Source organism: Elephas maximus, chromosome X (genome assembly GCF_024166365.1).
Source record: "Elephas maximus indicus isolate mEleMax1 chromosome X, mEleMax1 primary haplotype, whole genome shotgun sequence".
NCBI classification, from domain to species: domain Eukaryota; kingdom Metazoa; phylum Chordata; class Mammalia; order Proboscidea; family Elephantidae; genus Elephas; species Elephas maximus.
In genome coordinates this window covers 6,549,328-6,567,615 of record NC_064846.1, presented here as the reverse complement: position 1 = coordinate 6,567,615, position 18,288 = coordinate 6,549,328, and the positions used below count along the sequence as shown (strand labels likewise).

Genomic DNA, 18,288 nt, shown 5'->3' with positions numbered 1-18,288 from the left:
GACACACAGCACATGGGTGAACCTTGAAAGCATTATGTTGCGTGAAATAAGGCAGACAGAAAAGTACAAATGTTGTAACGTTGCACTATCGATCTTTCTAGAATAGGGAAATGCATAGAGACAAATGCGGATTCCTGGTTACTTGGGGCTGGAGCAGGGGGAAATGCAAAGTTACTGCTTAACAAGTATGCACTGCGTTTCTGTTGGCGGCGATGAGATACTTTAGGAAATAAGCGGTGATGGTTGTACAACATGGAGAATGTAATCAATGCCGCCGAAGTTGACACTTAAAAAAGGTTCGGATGGCAAATTCTTATTTTCCATATTTTCCCTCAATAAAATAAAATAAAATAAAAGAAAAACATACCATATTAACTTTTGGATGCCCTTATCCGTTTTGGTCTGTTGTTGTGTAATATTAAGAGATACACCTGGATTTGCTTGGCTGATTCCTGAATGTAGGAGAAATTAAACTTTAATAAATGGAAGTCTCTGCTCACTGGCTCATTTTTCCCCCCAAACATGAATTGAGCATCTGCTGTTTGGGAGACGCGGTGTTGTGGCGGATGGGGAGAGTTCCTCATAGAATGGTAGTGTCCAGGAGCAGCAGTCATACAGGAGGAGGGTGCCATGTCCCCTAAGACCTGCAGGCCCAGTACAAGAGGGTTTGGGGAGCTGGGGTCCCGGGGGGGAGCCGCCATAAGTTAATGCCCTAGCCAGGGCAGCTTGGGGCTTTGGGAAGCTATAGTTGCCCGTGTGGAGTTCGCTGTAAAGAAGGTGGTGTGACCAGGTGGCCTGACTCTAAGATGGTGTCTTTGAGGAGAGACAGAAGCCTGGATGGAAAACTGCTCTTGGCGGGTACTTTTGGGTCCTGGAGAAGCCAGAGAGAAAGCTCCACCTCGGGCAGGTATGGGTGATGTCTTCTGCTATTGTCCCAGTGCAGGTGAGCCCAGTGCAGAGCCAGCTGCTTATGCCTGCAAGGAGTTCCTGAGAAGTGGAGGTGAGGCTCCCTTGCCGTGAGGCCCAGGAGCACTGGGCTTCCTTCCACTCTCTCACTGGCCGGCGACAGCCCAGCCCCTCCACTGAGAGGACATTTTCCCTAGGTCACCTTCAGTGCACTTTGGCCAAATTTAAAGAAGGACCGGTGGTTGGTGGGGTGGAAGGAATGAAAACAGCGGTTTGGATGGAAGAGCAGCTGGGAGGAGGGGAAAGAGTTGGTCCTTGAATCAAATTCTAGGAGCTTCCAGTGGCACCCAGCTGGGGACGACACCCCACACCCAAATTAAATAATGCCTCTTCTAGGAGGGAATGTTTCCTAAGTCGTATTTAAGAAACAGCGTTTTGGCTGATTTAGTATTTGGTGTCCCACTGAGCTTCATATAATGTGCGAGGCCTGGGTAATGAAAACATTCCCAGAGGAAAAGGTGATGAGGTCTGGCATCAAAAGAGTCCTAGAAATAACTGCCATTCATTAAAGACCCACGATCTGCCAGGCACTGGCCCAACAGCAATGTTAGCTGTCTTCATGGAGTCCCGAAAGGCAATTTTACATTAGAGCTTATATATCATTGTTGCAAGGGTTACACAGTGTCGTTAGGCATGTAGCCCACAGATGGCCTGATGGGTTATACATTACAAGACAATTATAAGAGACTTCTTATCGGACTGAAGAGATACATACCAGATGTCTCCTTATCGGGCTGTAGATATACATACTGGACGTCTGGATTCTAGTCTTTATTTCGGAGGTCATAAGTCACAGGTGGCCTGGTGGAACAAAACAAAGCCAATAACAAAAGTATGCAGAAAGAAGACAGGCCAAAAAACCAAAAAAACTTACAAGTTATTTAGAGTATTCATCATGATGTTAGTTATGTCAAGCTCTCAATTGCCTTTTTGAAAAGGAGAAAAAACATGTGAAGTATTAGGGTCACATATTCCCCCCCACCCTTTTGAAGCTTGGGTGGCCATATACACCTATCCCAATTTTCAACATAGTCCCTTAGATCAAGAAAATTTCAAGCAAAAGGATTAGGCCTTTTGCCTGTGACGGATTTGAGCCATTCATTGGATGGTCCGATTCCAGACAGAGAACGCCATCCCACATATAGGCATGAATTGGAGACAGCAACAGATTAACAGGCCTATAGCAACCAATCCAATTTCACTAATGAGTATGGTTTTTAGCCAGGTAAAATCAGGTAGTCAAGAGGTCAGCCAAGAAAAATCAAATTCTTCATGAATCTTTACTTTTTATAGCTCATCTTTTGCACAATTCACCTTTTGTTCAACGAGTTCGGAGTTGTCCATAAAGTTAAAACAAAATATTCCTTTGAACTCTTGACACGTGTCGTTGTATCGTAGAAGCAAGAAGTCTAACGTAGCTTTATCTTCTAAAACAGCTTCTCTGACCTGTCCTAGTTCCTGGCTAATAGCATCTGTCTTGGTCATCTAGTGCTGCTGTCACAGAAATACCAAAAGTGGATGGTTTTAACAAAGAGAAATTTATTTCTTGACAGTAAAGTAGGCTAAAAGTCCCAAATTCAGGGTGTCAGCTCCAGGGGAAGGCTTTCTCTCTCTGTTAGCTATGGAGGAAGGTCCTTCTTGCCAGTCTTCCCCTGTATTAGGAGCTCCTCTGTGCAGGAACCCCTGTTACAAAGGACGTGCTCTGCTCCTGGTGCTTCTTTCTTAATGGTATGAGGTCCCTCGTCTCTGCTCCCTTTCTTGCTTTTATCTCTTGTAAGATAAAAGGTGGTGCAGGCCACACCCCAGGGAAAGTCTCTTTCCATTGGGTCAGGGATGTGACCTGAGGAAGGGTGTTACATCCCACCCTAATCTTCTTCAAGGGAATCCAGTCTTGCCTCATTAACCACAGACAGAGATTAGGATTTACAACATATAGGAACATTATATCAATTACAAGATGGAAGACAACCGCACAGTACTGGAAATCATGGCCTAGCTAGGTTGACACATATTTTTGGGGGACACAGTCCAATCCATGACTGCATCTATGGCTTGTGATGTGTCATTCAGTGATTTTGTACTGAGGTAAGCTAGATGTTCTATTTCTTGATAAGCCCCAACCTTTAAACCTGGGAAACAAACCAAGATTGCAGTATAGGAGATGTATTCAACTTCACTTAACAAGCATCGATTATCGTTACAGGTTGCATGTAGGACAAGATCTCTAGTGACCCTATTTTGGAGGAATCTCTTGAGAGGCAAGATCATAGCCAAATGCCCCATTGAACAGGGCCCATTGGTAGGCATTAGCAGGGATATGAGGTTAAGCAGTACTTCTGCAGAGTAGGAACCGACCTGAAGGGAGCTTCACATGAGTAGAGGCATATGTCACGCTGTCAATGAAACCACAATTCCTATGGTTGTTTCTTCCTAAATCAACACAGTTTGTTTGACATCTCGAGAGCATCACACAGTTAGAGGCATTCGTTACCAAGGAAAGCTGAAGAGTACACATCTCCCTGTCTCTGAATCTTGTAACAGGCCCCCAAGTATAAATATCAGAATACTGTAACTCTTTCTTTATGTGTTTAAAAATGGTGAAATTACTCAAAGCCTCTAGAGGAGTACAAACCCAATGAGACAGGACTTGAGGGCAGAGTTGGCATGCAACCCCCCATCCAGATAGAAATCAGTAATGTTTAACCTTTCTCTAGCAATAGAGATCCAGAAATTTTCATCTTTTAACAAGGAGTCGGGGGAGTATCTATTTTAGGGATAGGGATTCCCCAGGCAGAAGTCTCTGGGGTACCTAATAGTAATCCCATCGAAGCTGATATCAAAAATATTTTTACTTTTTACCCCTAGGAAGTCTTACCTTGAGGCTGTTGATGGGTTGGGCTTTCCAATCCTTCTTGTCACTATAGGCTGGGCAGGGCTTGACACAGGAATGATGGATCCGTGGTTTACCTCCTGCAAGTTTCATGGCTGTATGAGTGCTGAGTAGTACAGTGAAGGGCCCAGTCCACTTGGGCTTTAAAGGGAAGACCTTCTACATCTGGAGAAGGGCCTGATCATCGGGCTGGAAAGAGTGTGCAGCTATCTCAAGAGGGAACTTCGGCCAGGTCCACACTGCCTGATGTAACTGGGAAAGAATTTTGGTTAGAGAAAGCAAATAGGTAGACATTAGGGGGCTGGGTAGAGGATTGTGGAGAGTGTTGGCTGAGGCAATATGGTCTCCCATAAAGTATTCCAAAAGGATTGATTTTAGGTTTTCCCTGGGGTGTGATACGGTCTCGGTGGGGGACCAGTGACAGAACATCCATCTAAGGCAGCCTGGTCTCTTGACGCAGTTTACTAAGATGACGTTTTATGCACCGATTCATTCATTCAGCCTTCCCAAGATTGGGGTCTCCATGCTGGGTGGAGCATCCACTTTATTCCTAAGACAGCTGAAACCTGTTGTACTGCTGTGGATATAAAATGGGTGCCATTGCCACTATTGAGTCCCCTCAGAAACCTGAAGCAGGGGATGGTTTCTTTCAGAAGGGCCTTGGTTACCTCTCTAGCCATCCCGGTGTGGCAGGGAAAAGCTTCTACCCATCCTGAAAAAGAATCTACATACAGCAGTAGATATTTCATCTGATGTTTAGTTTTTAACACATCACAAACGTCAATCTGCCATGTGTCACCTGGAAAGGGTCCTGTTCCTTGAGGGCCGGAAATCTTGAGCCCATGAGTCCTTGGATTATTGACGGCACAAAGTAGGCAAGTGTCAACCACATGGTGAATGGCTGTAGTGAGTTTTTCTCCCAAGACATGTTTTGTTACCCAATCAAGCATGGTTTCTTGCCCAAAATGGAAAGCCTGATATAAATGAAAAAATCGAATTAAAGACTTGATTGGCACGGATGAAAATCTTCCCATCAGGGGTGTGTTTCCAGCCCTGACTGTCTTATGTGGCACCCCAGTCTTGGGCTCTGTGTAGATTTTCTTAAGTATATTAGGGGGGGCTTGTCTGGTGTGGAGGTGATTGGAAAAAAAATTTTTTTTTTTTTTTTTAGAGCACAAATTGGCCGGGCACTAGCAGCCACTCGCTTAACTTCCCAGTTGGCTGCATGGTTTCCTTGTCTTATTGTGGTATTTCCTTTTTGGTGAGCTCGGCAGTGCACTACTGCCACTTCTTGGGGTTTTAGGACCGTGTCCAAAAGTTGTGACAGTTCAGTTCCATACTTCATAATTTTGCCTCCGACTTTCAGGAGACACTTTCTTTCCATAAGGCTCCATGTGCATGCAGAGATTCGAATACAAAATTAGAGTCAGTGTGTCTGGTGATTCTCTTCCCTTTTGCCAGTTCCAAGGCTCTTATCATGGCAACGAGCTCGGCCTTCTGGGCCAAGGTGCCCACTGGTAAGGGTTTGCTTTCAATAAAAGCTGATAAAGAGGCAGTCACATACCCTGCACGCCAGACTCCCTTTTGCACAAAACTGCTACCATTAGTGAACGAGTTATCGTCTTGATTGAACAGGGGTTCATCTTGCAGATTGCGTTGACTTGAATAAACAGCATCAAGGACCTCAAGACAATCATGAATGTTTTCTTCTCAGGTATGGAGTGGCAAGAAAGTGGCCATTCAGCCGTGAACTGACCTGTAAAGTCAAATTTGATCCCCCTAAAAGCTGTTTTTTTTTTAAAAGCTGGGGTTGATATAGTGCTAGCCGACCTGAGACGAGCCAGAAATGTACTTTTTGTTCCAGTACTACAATCACTGTGTGAAGGACAAATGCAGCAGCATCATGTCCCAAAGTAAATTTGTTAGCCTCTTTTAGGATAATGCTAGCTGTGGCAACTGCTCGGAGGCAGGCCTGCCAACCTTTTGAGACAGTGTCCAGATTTTTAGAGAAATAGGCGATAGGGCATCTCCACAGTCCCAGCACCTGTGTTAGTACAGCAACGGCTACTCCTCTTCTATCATCTACGTATAATTCAAAGGGTTTTTGATAATCTGGCAGCCCTAAAGCCAGGGCCGTCATCAACTGGGATTTTAAGTCACTAAAGGCATGTTGACAGTCAAAGGTCCATTCAGAAGGATCTCTCCCGCCCCTGGATAGCCTGACAGAGAGGTGGTGCCAAGACCCCAAAGCTGGGAATCCAGATGCGACAGACACCTGCCATTCCTAGGAATCCTCTTAGCTGTTTAGGTGTCTTAGGAGGGGCTAGGTGGCAGATGCTCTTCTATCCTTTCAGGCAGTAACTGCCTTTGCCCTTGGGAGGTGAAGAAACCCAGGTATTTTACTTCCGTGAGGTTAGCTTGTAACTTTCCTAGGGACACTCAGTATCCAGCTTTGGACAAGAAATTGAAGATAGTCACAGTATTTGGAACAGAGTCTTGTTCAGACTGGCTTCCTTTTAGGAAGTCGTCTAAGTATTGCAGGTCCACCCCTCGGTTGAGGGGAGGTAACTGCTCTAGGTCTTGGGCCAGTGATGTCCAATAATAGTGGGGGAGTTCTTAAACCCTTGGTGTAGCACAGTCCAACAGACCTGTTTCTTCCCTTTTTCCCCTTCCCATTTGAGAGCAAGGATCAGCTGGCTCTCAGCATCCAGTGGGATACAGAAGAAAGCATCTTTTAAATCCAAAACAGTAAAATGAGTACAAGAAGATGGGAGGGCTGAAAGTAAGGTACATGGGCTCGGGACTACCAGGTGTGGGGTCTTCACAACTTTGTGAACATCCTGCAAATCTGGGACAAAATGTTACTCACCAGCTGATGCCTTCTCCACTGGCAGAACAGGAGTGTTGAATGGGGATTGGCACTCTCGCAACAGGCCCCACTCCATGTATCGAGTGATTAGTCCCTGCAGTCCCAAACAAGCCTCACCTCTCAGTGGATACTGTTTAATCCGAGGAGGCATGACATTGGGTAACAGGTCCACGACCACAGGAATGACATTCTGAGCTCATCCTGGTCGACCACTGGCCCAAACCCACGGGTTTACGGCATCAACCACTCTTTGCACCGTGGGCGAGACAGATGCCAGGGGTAGCACTGGTTGGGTGAGGGCTAAGAGAGCTGCTTGCACTTTCCAGGTGTTTGCTGGCAGTACTGTCAGGGCCAAGCCTTTTCATCAAAAGAGATTTCAGCATGTAGTGTACCTAGGAAATTCCATCCAAAAAGGGGGACTGGGCGTTCGGGCAGGTATAGAAACTGGTGGGACAGTTTGGTTTCTGTTTCACCGCCCATTGGCTGCAAAAAAGGTCTAGTCACCTGTTTTCCAGTCATCCGACAACTTGAGTACTGCTAGTCGAGGCAGTCCCTTTAGGTTCTGGGTGAATATTGAAAAGCCTGCTCCGGTATCAATCAAAAAGTCTACTGGCTGTCCTCCTACCATAACTTTAACCAAGAGATTGGTAGAGGGTAAATCAAAAGTTGTCTCCCCTGGTCTCTGTCATTCAGAGTCGTCTTCCTGCTCTTTCGTAAGTCCTTGGAAAAGCTTCTCCTCTCTTTCAATCTAGCCTGGCCCTTTTCCATCCTTTCTTTTGGGGTACTCATTTTTCCAGTGTCCCTTCTCCTTGCAAAATGCACCTTGGTTTTTCTTTAGTTGGGGTCCATCCTTACCTTGGTTTTGTCGTCTTCCTGCAGATGATCCTTGAGCAGCGGTCAGTAGATTGGCCTGTTTCCTCATGTCCTGGTCTTTTTCTTTCTTTTTCTTGGCCTCCTTTACCTGATCTCTGTTGGTAAAGGCCTTAAATGCAATTTCAACTAATTGAGTTAAAGACAGGGTCCCTAGTCATCCTTCTACCTCCTGCAATTTTCTTCAAATGTCAGGAGCACCCTGCCCAATAAAAGTCATACTGATCAGAGGACCGTTCTGGGGGCATTTCAGGATGAATGTTTGTATACTTAAGCAAGCCCATCATGAGCCACTCCAGGAAGGCTGATGGGTTTTTTTCTGACCCCTGAATGATCTCCTTGATCTTACTAAAATTTATCTGTCTAGGTACCCCATGTTTTAGCACATACAGGAGGAACCCTCAGTAAGCTGTGAGATTCCGCTGCCTGCCACTGTATTTGGGTCCCACGTTGGCTCCTTAGCAGGGACCGCTTCATTGGCTGGTACTCTGTCTATAGCCCCTTCTTCATTGTATTTTTCTTCTGCCTTTTCTTTGGCTTTTGCTAAGACCATCCGTCTTTCTTTGGCTGTGAGGAGTGCATCTAATAAAGTCTGTCAGTTAGCCCATGTAGGATGGTGGGTAGAAAAATGTGGGGAAAGTGTTGAGTCATGGCACATGCGTCTGACTGATACTCCAATAAGTGTTGCTTCGAATTGTTCAAATCGGAAGCCAGGAACAGATTATGGACCCACATCATCTGAGGTGGCCTTTTTGCAGCAGGAACTCATACCTCCCAGAGTGTATAAGGCCCTCCCAGAGGAACTGGGCCCAATTGTATCCCACTCCTAGTGTGGGGTGAGGCAACTTTATCTGTCCGACCTCCTCTGTCCCCCTCTAAAACCTTCTCATCTTCATCCTCTGATACCACCAGGGAGGGGTCATGAATAGGTGCTGAGGGGGGTTTTTGAGGTGAGGGAATGAGAAGAACATTCAACGGTTCTTCACCCCTTTCTTTATCTTCATCTTTGGTCTGCATAAGAGGGACTAAAACAGAAGCTTTATCCTTTTCCTCATGCCCTAATGTCATAAAACATTCTACATACAGCTTTTCATCCCACTTGTTGGTTCCAGTACAAAACAGATTGGGCTGCAGATTAGTGTCAAATCCCTGGAACCATTCATAGGCCATGTGACTCCACCAGAGAGTTGGTATTGAGGCCACATTTGATTACACAAAATTTTAAGACATCTCTTGGTTAGGGGATCCCCTCTGAAATTAGTTAGAAAGTTAGAAAGAATAAGGCCTAGTGGACTCTCGACTGGAATCTTACTTCCCTGGGTACCCATTGGCACTGGGAGCCTCACCAGTCTCTCGTGCAACCTTATGGGACCCAGTCACCCATTCTTGGATGGAGTCCATGAGAGCCAACTCCCCTACGGCTTTTACAGAGGCTCTTATACCTAAAGCCCAACCACCTACCGTATCATGGCTGAACTTTCTCCCTCCATCTGGAGCTCACTGCTGTGGAGTCGTGTCCTGTCACCAGACCTTCGGGCCACCACAGGTTGAGAGACCTCCACAACCAGGGGAAGGGTGCAGCTTCTCTCTTCCCGGATTCTTCCCAAGGGCTTGGTCTTTAGGGAGATGGGCCAGGGCCAGAATAATTCGAGCTGTACATTGGTTGCCAGCATTTGTTGCCTGATTAGGGTTTGTGCCCTGGAGCAGTCAAGCCAATGAAAGGTACTCCAAGTCAGAAAGAGAGAGAAAGTTTATTAGGAGGTGACACCATTCAAGAGCCTGACAGCAACATTAGCTGTCTTCATGGAGTCCCGAAAGGCAGTTTTACATTAAAAAAAAAAAAAAAGCTGTCTTCCTGGAGTCCCGAAAGGCAGTTTTTCCATTAGAGCTTATATATTGTTGTTGCAAGGGTTATGCAGTGTCTTTAGGCACGTAGCCCACAGATGGCCGGATGGGTTATACATTACAAGGGACTCCTTATCAGACTAAAGAGATACATGCTGGACATCTCCTTATCAGGCTAAAGATATACATACCAGACATCTGGATTCTGATCTTTATGTTTGGGGGTCATAAGTCACAGGTGGCCAGACAGAACAAAACAAAGTCATTAACAAAGTATGCGGAAAGGAGAAGACAGGCAAAAAAAACTTCTAGGTTACTTAGAGTATTCATCATGGCGTTGGCTACGTCAAGCTCTTAATCGCCCTTTCTGAAAAGGAGAAAACATGTTGCAAAGTATTAGGGTCACAACTATTTTGCGGTATTCCTATTTTCAGGTAGTTCAGATGCCCCAATTTATTCCTTCTACTTCCTCTCAGCAGATGCTGAGCTACTGGTGGTTTGTCTCAACCTGCTCATATTTTGATTCTCATTGCGATGGCTTGTCTCCTAGTTTTGTTGAAGATATTGTTTATGAGCTTTTTGTTTTGCTCTTCTAGCTCTGATGACTGGTAGAACACTTATTTCTAATCCAGTTACATTCTAATGTTGATAGTCTCCACAGACTGCTGCGTGGAGTTCAACCTCTTGGAGACATTTGCAGTAAAAGAATTCTAGCAAAAAGAATTGGCTGACTTGTGATTGCTAAAAAGGTAGCTCGGTACAAACAAAACGTACTCCTGTGAGGGAGCCTTAGGTTTGTTTTCCAGCCTCTCCTCCTAGTGTTTCATTTCTAATCTCTCTGCAGAAAGACACCTGTCACCAGAGAACCAAGTGGACACTGAAACATAGGATCTTCTTAAAGTCCCCAACACTCATCCTCCTTCAGAAGAGACTCCTCGGTTCAGAAGCTCCAGCCAGCCCCAAGGCTCCTTCCTTTGCGAGGGCGATTTTGCTGGGGTGGTGGTTCCACATCTCCCAGTCGCTGTGGTCGCCAAATGTAAGTTCAGTAGCAGAAATGCCTTTCTGCAACCGTTTCATATCTCTGTTACCAAGTCATGGGGTAGAGCCTCATATTTTGTGGGTAGCATTTAGAATGCTTACTATCATAAGAGACTTTGGACTTACAGTTAAATTGCTTTACCTGGGGTTATGTATGAGTCCTTTATTCCGGGGAAAACAAAGTGCTTTCTGTACAGTGTGTGTTCTCATAATATCCAGGCGTGGGAGAAATACATAGTGTAATATGATATGATATAATACAGTAAATATAATAAATAAAATATCATATTGTATCTCATAAGTCTCTTAATGTAAGAGGCTTGGGAGAAAATAGGATTATCGTTAATTTCCATTTCGAAGGTGGAAACAAGAAAGAACGGGGAGCTACACATATCTGCAAAGACAATGATTCCCAACTCCACTTTTGTGTTATTCCAGGGTGTGTCATAGGGTCTCAAGATGGCTCAAAAAATTGCGCTAATGTTCTGAAGGCCAAATTCATTCTAACTGATTTTAATTTTTATAAAAGGTATCGTATTTTGAGGGTGCGTGGCTAAGTTTTACAAATTTAATCCAAAAACGAACAAGCAAGTAGAACCAATGAAACATCAAAGCTCCCAAAACGTTTGGGAAACGGTGGACTGGTCAGCACCAGAACAAGCATGACACTACCGGAGATAGGCTGAGACGTGTAAACCCGACCATCCTCTGTTTGTCCAAAGGCAGTGTCTGGTGGGACAGCCCTTCTGAGCATACTTCTCTTCTGGGTAGGGTTTTTACAACACTTGGGAATGATCCTAATGACCTTTGGGGTGACCTGATGTTTCTACGGGTAGAGAGGTGAAAGCATGTGTATTGACATACTTGAGCACAGGATCATGATTGGAGAATTATGTGAAATATGTTTGCAAAGGTAGGTTGGGACCACCTTTTTAAGGGCCTTGAATGCCATATTGAGCTGTTTCACTTTTGTTCAGTAGGCCGTAGGGAGGCATCGAAGGTTTTTGAGCAGGTGTGGAGCGTGAAATGGCCAGAGTTACATTCTAAGATCATTTGTGTGGCTCAATTGTGTAGGTTTGACCAAACTGGGATGAGCCAAGACAGGGATTAGTTGGGAACTTTTGTAATTGTCTGGCGAAAGGCATTCTCTAGGTCATCCAACTTTATTGTGAGCTCTGTTATTGCACTAGTGTTTAAAGCAGCAGAGGCGTTATCTCTTGAAGTCCATGGACTCTTCCTAGTTATATTGACCGGCTCAACTAAAAAAAAAATAGACCCTTTGCCCTGAGGCAAAGAGAGGCACTTGTTCAGAATGAGCCCCTCAAGCTTGGCACCATCAAGTCTGTGTGATCCGTGAAGATCCAAGTCCAGATTGACCGTCTCTAGTTTATTGTGTTGAAGGCGACTGCGTCTGCGGTCTTTAACCCACACATGCCTTCAGACCTGTTATGTGTGAGCTTGAGCAAGGAGGGTTTCCTCCCTTCCGATGTTGGACAGTTTGACAGCCACTATTTGGCTTATATTTGAAGTGGAGAAGACAAGGGTTGTACAATTTTAACCTGAGGTTTTCTATCTCTAAAAGCTGTTTTTCTAAGAACATTGTCTAGTGCCTTGGGACACCCAGCAAATATTTAAAGAATTAATTTTTAAATGGAAACAGTTAATTTTCCATGCCTTCATCTTTCATTCTATGAGCCTTTAGCAAAAGAGATTTCCCCATTTTTTATTAACTTTTATTAAGCTTCAAGTGAACGTTTACAAATCCCATCAGTCTGTCACATATAAGTTTACATGCATCTTACTCCCTACTCCCAACTGCTCTTCCCCTATTGAGTCAGCCCTTTCAGTCTCTCCTTTCGTGACAATTTTGCCAGCTTCCCTCTCTCTCTATCCTCCCATCCCCCCTCCAGACAAGAGCTGCCAACACACTCTCAAGTGTCCACCTGATATAATTAGCTCACTCTTCATCAGCATCTCTCTCCCACCCGCTGACCAGTCCCTTTCATGTCTGATGAGTTGTCTTCGGGGGTGGTTCCTGTCCTGTGCCGACAGAAGGTCTGGGGAGCATGGCCGCCGGGATTCCTCTAGTCTCAGTCAGACCATTAAGTTTGGTCTTTTTATGAGAATTTGGGGTCTGCATCCCACTGATCTCCTGTTCCCCCAGGAGTTCTCTGTTGTGCTCCCTGTCAGGGCAGTCATCGATTGTGGCCGGGCACCATCTAGTTCTTCTGGTCTCAGGATGATGTAGGTCTCTGGTTCATGTGGCCCTTTCTGTCTCTTGGGCTCCTAGTTGTCGTGTGACCTTGGTGTTCTTCATTTTCCTTTGCTCCAGGTGGGTTGAGACCAAGTGATGCATCTTAGATGGCCGCTTGTTAGCATTTAAGACCCCAGACGCCACATTTCAAAGTGGGATGCAGAATGTTTTCATAATAAAATTATTTTGCCAATTGACTTAGAAGTCCCCTCAAACCATGTTCCCCAGACCCCCGCCCCTGCTCCGCTGACAATTTCCCCATTTTTTACTTCTTCTGGTAGACAACTTCTGTCATTTCCCCACTAAGTAAATCATGCTCAAAAATGGTAGAATAAATTGAAAGGTATGGAACTACCACAACGTCCAGAGGAGCCTTGAATAAGTACCCTGAACCCTGACCCTCAGGGTTAATTTGTAAGCCCTTGGCAGTGAGATGGGACATGTTCCTTAACTTTGCAAAAAGGAGACCTATGGGGGACATTGGTGTTTCGGCGGTAGAACGCTCGCCTCCCATGGGGGAGACCAGGGCTGGATTCCCAGCCAATGCCCCTCATGTGTAGCCACCATCCATCTGTCAGTGAGCCTGTGATGCTGAACAGATTTCACTGGAGCTTCCAGACTAAGGTGGACCAGGAAGAAAGGCCCAGCTAACGATAACAAGAACATTGTGTCCTAGGTAAGTTGTATATTGACACCCTGTTAACTTTGTTGCTGCCACGTCCTTACACAGACAGCTTCCTTTGGTCCCCACCATTCTATTTATTGTATGACTTAAATATTTTTATTTAAGAGAATATCTGCTTGAACCAGCTTTCCATTCTTCTTTGACCTGTTTTCGTCACTAGCCATGCCTACTCCATTCCACTAGGTGGCAGTCTCCACCATGAGAGTACAAAACGTTTCCTACCTGCCAGCCTTTGAATCTCTCCTAAATGTTCATTGAACAACGTGCCCCCTCCCATACAGTGAGTGCCCACGCTATCTAAGGGACGGTAGGAGGCATAGAGGTAAACCACAGTCTCTGCCCTCTAGGAGTTCACAGTCTAGTGGCAGGGGGCAGATGGCATCAAAGCCAGGATGGAGGGCCACGGCAAGGGAGAGATGCTTCTGACTAGAAAGTCAGCATGACTAGAGGTCTGAAGACCTGGGAACCCGTGCCTCTCATTTGAGGGGCTACTGGTGAAGGGTGAGGGCTAGAATGGAGAGACTAGAATCATGGCATTGTTTCCCTGGCAGTGCCCAACGTTCCGCCTTGGGACCAAGGCAGGAAAGCGGTGGCCGTGAATGCGCCCTCCCATCCCGAGAACTGACTGGGCTCTCCCACAGTCTCAAGGCGGAGGACCAAACATGCCCGCGCTGGTCCGGAGCCAGAGAGTGGAAACAGCTACTGCACCCTCGGTTGCTGTCATTTGTTACCTTATGTTTTATCTTGAGACAAAAAAATAGAAAATCACAACAAAAGAGTAACCATCGCCCATATTCTTACCAAAAAGAATTAAACATTCTTTTTAAAAACAATTTATTTTTCTTGTTGAGAATATAACCCAAAACCAAACCCTTTGCCGTCGAGTTGATTCCGACTCATAGCGACCCTATAGGACAGAGTAGAAGTGCCCCATAGAGTTTCCAAGGAGTGCCTGGTGGATTGGAAGCGCCAACCTTTTGGTTAGCAGACATACCACTTAACCACTACGCCACCAGGGTTTCCTGCTGAGAATATACACAGTGAAAATACACCAATTAAACAGTTTCTACATGCAGAATTCAAGTTCTGCAAACATTCTCACCCTCCTTTTCTGAGTTGTTCGCCCCCCCGCCCCCCCCCCCCCCCCGTTAACATAAACTCACTGCCCCCTGAGTTTCCTGCCTAATCTTTGGAGTTCCTGCTGTCAGTTTGATCCCATGTAGGTAGTTCTTAAAAGAGCACAATGCCCAAGGCAGACATTCTTTACTATTTAAGCTAAACTGTTGGTTTGAAGACAACTTAGCAGTTGGTTTTCAGGAGACTTCAGGGGATTTTTTTTTTTTTTTGCTTAAAGTGAAAGCTTACAATTCCCATCAGTTTCTCATACAAAAGCTTACACTCACGTGGTTATATGACCCTAGCTGCTCTCCCTACAATGTGACAGCACATTCCTCCTCTCCACCCTGTATTTCCCGTGTCCATTCAGCCAGCTCCTGTCCCCCTCTGCCTTCTCATCTTGCCTCCGGACAGGAGCTGCCCATTTAGTCTCACCTGTCTACTTGAGCTAGGGAGCACACTCCTCACCAGCATCATTTCAAGTCTTATACTCCCGTCTAATCTTTGTCTGAAGAGTTGGCTTCAGGAATGGTTTTAGTTTTGGGCTAACAGAGAATCCGGGGGCCATGTCCTCTGGGGTCCCTCCAGTCTCGGTCAGACCATTAAGTCTGGTCTTTTTGCTATAATTTGAGATCTGCATCCCACTTTTCTCCTGCTTCGTCAGGGACTCTCTGTTGTGTTCCCTGTCAAGGGCAGTTATTGGTGGTAGCCGGGCACCATCTAGTTCTTCTGGTCTCAGGCTGATGGAGTCTTTGGTTTATGTGGCCCTTTCTGTCTCTTGGGGTCATATTTTCTTGTCTACTATCTAGTTAGTGAATACCCCTCTCCCACCCTAACGACCCTCCTAACCATCAAAGAATGTTTTCTTCTGTGTTTAAACCTTTTCTTGAGTTCTTATAATAGTGGTTTCATACAATATTTGCCCTTTTGTGACTGACTAATTTCACTCAGCATAATGCCTTCCAGATTCATCCATGTTAGGAGATGTTTCACGGATTCATCGTTGTTCTCTATCATTGCACGGTATTCCATTGTGTAGATATACCATAATTTGTTTATCCATTCTCTTTCCATTGATGGGCACCTAGGTTATTTCCACCTTTTTGCTATTGTAAACAGTGCTGCAATGAACATGGGTATGCATATATACATTTGTGTGAGGGCTCTTATTTCTCTAGGATATATTTGAAGGAGGGAGATTGCTGAATCGTATGGTAGTTCTATTTCTAGCTTTTTGGTCTTTAAGTTGAATTTTTTAAAATTGCGCTTTAGTGAAAGTTTACAAAGCAAGTCAGTCTCTTGTACAGAAACTTATATACACCTTGCTATGTACTCCTAGCTGCTCTTCCCGTAGTTAGGCAGCACACTCCTCCTCTCCAGCCTGTATTCCCCATATCCATTCAGTTAGCTTCTGTCCCTCTCTGTCTTCTCGTCTCGTCTCCAGACAGGAGTATTTCTAGCTTTTTATGGAAGTGCCAAATTGATTTCCAAAGTGGTTGTACCATTTTACATTCCCACCAGCAGTGTATAAGTGTTCCAGTCTCTCCACAGCCTCTCCAACATTTATTATTTTGTGTTTTTCTGGATTAAGCTAGGCTTGTTGGGGTGAGAAGCTATCTCACTGTAGCTCTGATTTGCATTTCTCTAATGCCTAATGATCTAGAGCGTTTATTTCCTCATGTATCTGTTAGCCACTTGAATGTCTTCTTTGGTGAAGTGCCTGCTCATATCCTTTGCCCATTTTTCAATTGGCCTTTTGTCTTTTTGTCGTTGAGGTTTTGCAGTATCATGTAGATTTTAGAGATTAGGCACCAATTGGATTTGTTGTAGCAAAAAAATTTTTCCGAAGGTGTAGGTTGGCTTTTTACTCCTTTGGCGAATTCTTTTGACGAGTATAAGCGTTTGATTTTTAGGAGCTCCCCGTTACCTAGTTTCTCTTCTGGTGTTTGTGCATTCTTAGTAGTGCGTTGTATACTGTTTATGCTGTGTATTAGGGCTCCTATCGTTGTCCCCATTTTCTCTTCCATGATGTTTATCATTTTAGATTTTGTATTTGGGTCTCTGATCCATTTTGAGTTAGTTTTTGTGCATGGTGTGAGGTATGGGTCTGGTTTCATTTTTTGCAGATGGATAGCCAGTTATGCCAGCACCATTTGTTAAAGAGACTGTCTTTTCCCCATTTAATTGACTTTAGGCCTTTGTCAAATATCAGCTGCTCCTAAGTAGATGAATTTACATCTGGATTCTCTATTGTGATCCATTGGTCTGTGTATCTGTTGTACCAGTACCAGGCTTTTTTTGACTACCATGGTGGTATAATAAAAAACTAGAAAAAAATAGTTTCTTTAAAATCAGGTAGTGCGAGGCCTCCCACTTTGCTCTTCTTTTTCAGTAATGCTTTACTTATCCACGGCCTCTTCCCTTTCCATATGAAGTTGGTTATTTGTTTCTCCATCTCATTAAAAAATGCCATTGAAATTTGGATCGGGGTTGCATTGTATCTGTAGATGGCTTTTGGTAGAATAGACATTATGACAGTGTTGAGTCTTCCCATCTGTGAGCAAAGTATGTTTTTCCACTTATGTAGGTCTCTTTTGGTTTCTTGCAGTGGTGTCTTGTAGTTTTCTTTTTTTTTTCAATGGTTTCGTGTTTGTTTTTGAAAGTGACTTTTTTTTACCTTTTTTTAAAATAATTTTTCTTGTGCTTTAAGTGAAAGTTTACAAATCAAGTCAGTCTGTCACATATAAGCTTGTATACTTTTTTTTTTACTCTCCCCCTAATGAGTCTGCCTGCTCCCTCCTTCCAGTCTCTCCTTTCGTGATGACTTTGCCAGTTTCTAACCCTCTCTACCCTCCTATCTCCCCTCCAGACAGGAGATGCCAACACAGTCTCAAGTGTCCACCTGATACAAGTAGCTCATTCTTCATCAGCATCTCTCTCCAACCCATTGTCCAGTCCCTTCCATGTCTGATGAGATGTCTTTGGGAATGGTTCCTGGAAAGTGACATTTTTATGATCCTTTTTTAAGATTAATTTTTTGAAATAATTTTTCTTGTGTTTTAAGTGAAAGTTTACAAATCAAGTCAGTCTCTCACATAAAAAGTTCTATACACCTTGCTAAAAAAAAAAATACTCCCAATTACTCTCCCCCAAATGAGACAGCCCGCTCCCTCCTTCCACTCTCTCTTTTCACATCCATTTTGCCAGCTTCTAAGCCCCTCTACCCTCCCATCTCCCCTCCAGGCAGGAGGTGCCCACATAGTGTCTCAAGTGTCTACCCGATCTAAGTAGACCACTCCTCACCAGCATCCCTCTCCTAGCCATTGTCCAGTCCAATCTATGTCTGACGAGCTGGCTTCTGGAATGGTTCCTGTCCTGAGCCAACGGAAGGTCTGGGGGCCATGACCACCAGGGTCCTTCTAGTCTCAGTCAGACCATTAAGTCTGGTTTTTTTATGAGAATTCGGGGTCTGCATCTGAGTGTTCCCCTGCTCCCTCAGGGGTCCTCCGCTGTGTTCCCTGTCAGGGCAGTCATTGGTTGCGGCCGGGCACCATCTAGTTCTTCTGGTCTCAGGATGATGTAGTCTCTGGTTCATGTAGCCCTTTCTGTCTCTTGAGTTCTTTTTTACCTTCTGTCCTTGGTGTTCTTCATTCTCCTTTGATTCAGGTGGGTTGAGACTCATTGATGTACCTTAGATGGCCGCTTGCTAGCATTTAAGACCCCAGACGCCACATTTCAAAGTGGTATGCAGAATG

General features: G+C 44.8%; 2 protein-coding genes across 2 annotated transcripts in view; both read left to right on the top strand.

Moving 5' to 3' along the window:
* The window catches only part of LOC126069182 (heat shock transcription factor, X-linked member 3-like), a 124,031-nt gene that overhangs the window by 13,174 nt on the left and 92,569 nt on the right, over positions 1–18,288 (top strand). The gene's annotated exons all lie outside the window — the stretch shown is intronic.
* The window catches only part of TMEM185A (transmembrane protein 185A), a 161,607-nt gene that overhangs the window by 71,615 nt on the left and 71,704 nt on the right, over positions 1–18,288 (top strand). The window lies entirely within an intron of this gene.